Raw genomic sequence first — 6,000 nt, forward strand, 5'->3', positions numbered from 1 at the left:
TGTGAACAAAGTCAGTACGAACAGATCTGCTGATGCCCTTGACTACACAGAGCATGAGAAGGCTCTCAAGTTGCTCTACACACTTGACCGCTCTGTGTGGGATCTCAAGGTGAACACGATCATCGAGTCTGCAGGCTATGAGACTCTGACCATGAATGAGCTCTTTAGCAAGCTCAAGGCCACTGAGGTGGATAACTAGACACGAGCCAAGCTCAATGGTGCCCTCCTTCCAAGAGCATCGCTCTTGTGACTGGCTCAGGTGGATCGAGCTCTAACGCTAACTCTGCTCTTGTCTTTTCTCTTGCCTCTTTGCCTTCTATCACAGATGAGCAGTTAGAGACGCTGGGCGACGACGACTTGTGCCTCCTTATCAACAAGTTCCAGCGTGTCTACCACAACAGGCAGAGGAGGAAGAACCCCCGGTGCTACCACTGCGGCGATCCAAACCACTTCATCGCCGACTGCCCCAAGAAGTCCGGCGGTGGCCAGAACAACAACTTCGACTACTACCGCCACCGCGACCGCGACGAGGGAGGTTCCAACAAGGAGCGTCGGCGCCACAAGCACCGTAGTCGTGACCGGGACAAGGGAGGGCGCTTCGACAAGGAGTCGCTCAAGAAGCGCTTCCAGTACAAGGCCAAGAAGCGGGAGAAGGCTTTCTTGGCGCAGCTCAGCGACCTCGACAAGAGCTCCGACACCGACCGCTCTTCTTCACCTACCTCCGACGACGATGACAAGAAGAAGAAGAAGAGGCGGGACAAGGAAGCCACCGGCTTCATCGGCCTTTGCTTGGCGGCCGGTCGACGCAAGAGTTTCTGCACCATGGCGGGCGAGGCCAATGGTGTTCATGCATCTCCAGGTGGACATGCTACACCGACGCACGACGACTCTTCTCCTGGATCCAAGAGTGATTCAAAGGTAAACTCCACTATCGACCTGCTTGATACTGAGATTAGGGAGTTGTGCGCTGCTCTCAACAATCAAAAAAGGCTACTTAAGAAAGCAGCTAGAGAGCGTAAGAAGCTTAGGGCTGAGCTGGCTTGAGCTAGAGAGAAATCTGGTAAGGATGAGTGCGCTGGCTGCATATCTCACATGAATGATCTTGTTGCTCTCCGTGCCAAGTATGATGAGAACGTTGCAAACTTGGATGTTGCCAAGACTTCGCTTGCTGATGTGTCTCACGAGCTAGCCAAGACCAAGCATGAGCTTGAATTGGCCAAGGACGCTCCTATTGTTAGTGATGTACTTGAATGTGATGAATGCTCAATTTTTATGTCTGATCTAGCTTCTTTGCAGTCTAAGTTTGCTGCTGTTGTGTGTGAGCTAAAGGAGCTTAGGTCTAGGCCTGTTCTGCTTGGTGCTTGTAAGTTTTGTCCCACGCTTAGGTCGGAGCTAGATGAGAAGAACGCTTTGATTAAGTCTTTGGGGGAAGACTAAGGTCGAGGAGTCTAGCCCACCTAATGATTGTCTTGTTTGCCCTGGTCTGATTTCTGATTTGGATGATCTTGCGGTAGAGAAAGCTAACTTGGAGAATGAGAACACATATCTTAGGGCGATTCTTAGTTGGGTTTCTGCTAGTGAGCCGCAGTTGGGCATGATGATCAAGCAGTTTAAGCGTGGTGACGGTTTTGGGGTCGGTTACACCTACACGAAGTTAGACTTTGACATATTGTATGGTAAGATCGGCAAGGCTGCTGGAGTTCTGAGTGCTCTAAACACTACTAGTACGAGCACGCAGCCTTCGCTTGTTGACCCCGTTGATGGTGTGCTTAAAGAACCATCAAAAGCACCTACACAGAATCAGGTTTGTGTTCCAAAACCCAATGAGCTGAGGAATCCCCTCGATACGCTCCCTGCTGCCACAACCCAGGTTGCCCAGAAGAAGAGGGCTGCTCCTCCCCGTCCAAAGGCGGGGCCTCCACCTCCCAAGAGAGAGGTGAGGTACCACTGCGAGTACTGTCATAGAGACGGTCACTTGGAGGAGTTTTGCTTCAGGAGGAAGCAGGCTGTGAGGCGTGAGCAGGAGAGACGTAACTCGGACATGTACTCTGCTCGAGTGCATGGTCCTCCTTGGCGTGGTGGTAGGCAAGATGCTAGGGCGTGCCGTGTAGGTGGAGGACAGGGAGACGATGGTGATTACCGTGCTCCAGTGGGTGGTCGCTTTGCCGGTCGTGCTCCTGGTCGTCCTCAGTACGGCTATGGACCACAGGACTGACGTTTTGGAGGAGGTTACGATGCACCACGCTTTCCTCGTGGTGGTGGTCGTCAGCCTCGCGGTAGATGGGACGGGGGATATGTTTTACCTGATTTTGCTAACCATTCTGTAGAGCAAATGGCTCGACACTAGTTTGCTTCACACTTTGCTAACCCCAGTGTTGAGATATTTGCTCACCCTTTGTCTCACTACTGATGTGCAGGTTGGAGGCTTGGAAAACAGGTGGATCATGGACTCTGGTTGTTCGCGCCATATGACCGGGAATAACAAATGGTTCTCCAGCCTCACCCCGATGCGCTCAAAGGAGTACATTGTGTTCGGGGACAATGGAAGAGGAAAAGTTCTTGTGATCGTGGATGACTTTTCTCGCTATTTTTGGGTCTTTTTCATGAGAACCAAGGATGAGGCTTTCGAGTTTGTTCGAGACTTGATCTTGAGGTTGAAAAATGAGCTACCCCAGGCCATGAGAGCGATTCGCAGTGACAATGGCACAGAATTCAAAAATGCTCATTTTGACACCTTGTGCAGTGATCAAGATCTTGAACACCAGTATTCTTCCCCCTACACTCCACAGCAGAATGGGGTTGTAGAGCGAAAGAATCGGACGCTGGTTGAGATGGCTAGGACGATGCTCGATGAGCATAGGACTCCTAGAAAGTACTGGGCTGAGGTGGTTAACACCGCTTGTTATGTGTCCAATCGTATTTTCTTGCGTGCTTTCATGCGCAAGACTTATTATGAGTTGCGATTTGGACGCCAGCCCCGTGTTGACCATCTCAGAGTTTTCGGTTGCCGGTGCTTTGTGCTGAAAGAAGGAAATCTTGATAAGTTTGAGTCTCGATATCTGACGGTATTTTTATCGGTTATGCTTCTCTAGAGCTTACCGTGTGCTGATTATTGATACTAACATCGTCAGAGAGACTTGTGAAGTCACTTTCGATGAGACTGCACCGTGCAATTCTTCTATCTTTGAGGTTGCAGGAAATGATGAGCTCGGCACCCCCATCTTTGAAGATGAGGAGGAAGAAGCTGCGGAGGGTGATGCTGAGGCTACCACGCGTGCTGTGGACCCAGCCGCCTCCGCCACGAGCTCGGACGATGATGACGGCCCCGACCTGACTACATCTACTTCCCGGGGGCCGATCGAGCAGGTGACTCAGCCTTCACCAGCTGCATCTGAGGAGGCACCAGTTCTGGTTGAGGAGGAGGCGACTTCAGCAAGAGAAGCACCGCAACACATTCAGCGTCGTCATCCACCTCAATAGATGCTAGGTGACCTCAACGAGCGAGTCACACGGTCCAAGGTAACAAGTATCGCTGGCTTTGCTCATTCAGCATTTGTTGCCTCTTTTGAGCCCAAAGATGTTGGACATACTCTTTCTGACTCCAATTGGGTCAATGCCATGCATGAGAAACTCAAATTTTTTGAAAGGAATCAGGTTTGGGTTTTGGTTGAGCCTCCGCCTGCTTGTAACCCTATTGGAACCAAGTGGGTGTTCAAGAACAAACAAAGTGAAGATGGGTTGGTAGTGCGGAACAAAGCACGACTTGTAGCCCAGGGGTTTTGCCAAAAGGAAGGTATAGATTATGAGGAAACTTTTGCCCCGATAGCACGCTTAGAAGAGATTCGAATCTTTCTTACTTTTGCTGCTTCCAAGGGTTTTAATGTTTTCAAATGGATGTGAAATCTGCCTTCTTGAATGGTTTTATTGAAGAGGAAGTTTATGTGAAACAAGCCCCTGGTTTTGAAAATCCCAAGTTTTCAAACCGAGTTTACAAACTTTAGAAAGCTCTTTATGGTTTGAAACAGGCGCCTAGAGCTTGGTACGATAGGATTAAAAACTTCTTGCTTGCTCAAGGTTTTAAAATGGGATGTGTTGATAAAACCTTGTTCCTCATGCGCTCTGGCTCTGACTTTTTGTTGGTTCAGATTTACGTGGATGATATCATCTTTGGTGGCTCTTCTCACACTCTTGTCTCCAAGTTTTCTGAGCAGATGTCCAGAGAGTTCGAGATGAGCATGATGGGTGAGCTGCAGTTCTTCCTCGGGCTGCAGATCAAGCAAACTCCTCAGGGCACGTTCGTCCATCAAGCGAAGTACACCAAGGACTTGCTGCGGAAGTTCGACATAAGTGACTTGTCTCCTCAGCCGACTCTGATCAGCACATCGACCGCGCTTGATGCGGACTTGGATGGCGAGGCGGTGGACCAGAAGGACTACAGGAGCATGATTGGCTCTATCCTGTACCTGACGGCGACCCGACCGGACATTCAGTTCGGGGTCGGCCTCTGTGCGCGATATCAGGTTTCGCCGCGCACCTCCCACAAGCAAGTGGTGAAACACATCTTCAGGTACCTCAAATTCACTCCTGAGTTCGGTCTTTGGTATTCTGCGGATTCATCTCTAGTCTTGGTTGGCTTTTCTGATGCCGATTTCGGTGGGTGTCGGTTGGATCGCAAGTCGACATTTGGCACTTGTCAATTTCTCGGTACATCTTTGGTGTCTTGGTCCTCTCGCAAGCAGGCTAGCGTAGCGCTTTCTTCCACAGAAGCTGAGTATGTTACCGCTGCTAGCTGTTGCTCCCAGATCCTTTGGATGAAACAGACCTTGCATGATTATGGATTGAGTTTTGGTAGGGTTACCATCTTTGTAGACAACATGTCCGCCATTAGCATTGCAAAGAACCTTGTCCTACACTCCAGAACCAAACACATAGATACCCGGTTCTACTTCCTACGAGATAACCATGAGAGAGGCCACATAGATTTGAACCATGTCCCTTCAGAGAGGCAAACCGCAGATATCCTCACCAAACCACTTGAGTAGGACACCTTTGCTCGCTTGCGAGGGGAGCTTGGGGTTTGTTACCCCTTTTGTTTTCTGACTTCTCTTTGGTTAGCTTTTTGTAGGTCTTTGTTTTTGTTTCTCTTCGCTTTCTAGCTTCTGATAGATGCATTTGCATTGTACATGTTTGCATTTTGCATTGCTTCACTACATTGACATTCTTGTATACACTGTTATGATTCTCTAGTGCTTGCTAGTGTAGTTTCTTAGACTTGATCATGTATAGCTTGCTCTTCAGTATATGTCATATCATCTGAGTTAAGCTATTTTGATTTGAAAATATGAAAACATGATCACCCTGTCTGGCTACTAGAATGTTAGGTTGCATTGATACGCTTTGCTATCTTATTCATGCTAGTGTGGCTTCTAATCTTTGACATGAGCTAAAATTGTTAAAATTATTTAATATATGTCTGAAATGGAATGAAAAGATCCAGGTGGGATTGCTTGTCGGACTGATCGAGCTTTCGGGGCGGCTCACATAGCACTAGTGAGAACCTGGGCAAGGCTGTGCATGACTGAAGCGAGTGCCTTAAACTTCTGACTGCCCTTGCATAGGCTTGGTCTCGCTGCTAAGTAAAGCATGATAAGTTTTCAACCCCTGGCAGAATCACTTGCTTGATATAACATATTAAGTTCTCGTTCAAATGCAAGTTTTGAGATGCAGAATTGATTCATGATAAAATATATTGGCTGCTTTGGATCACCCTGTATGTGTTTGGTAAGCACTGCTTTCTTTCTCCTACTTGCTGTTGCTAGATCATGGGTGATGCTTTTATTTTTGCTGAACTGAACTTGCTAGCTCTAGAGTTGATGGATATACCCTGTTGAGCTAGACTCAGTTTCTGTTTATGAAGCACACATGCCTGTCACTAGATGATCATATCTTTTTATGCCTGAATGTTTCATTTACACCCTCTGCACGACATTCATTGCATAG

Source organism: Panicum virgatum, chromosome 7N (assembly GCF_016808335.1).
Source record: "Panicum virgatum strain AP13 chromosome 7N, P.virgatum_v5, whole genome shotgun sequence".
Classification (NCBI taxonomy): domain Eukaryota; kingdom Viridiplantae; phylum Streptophyta; class Magnoliopsida; order Poales; family Poaceae; genus Panicum; species Panicum virgatum.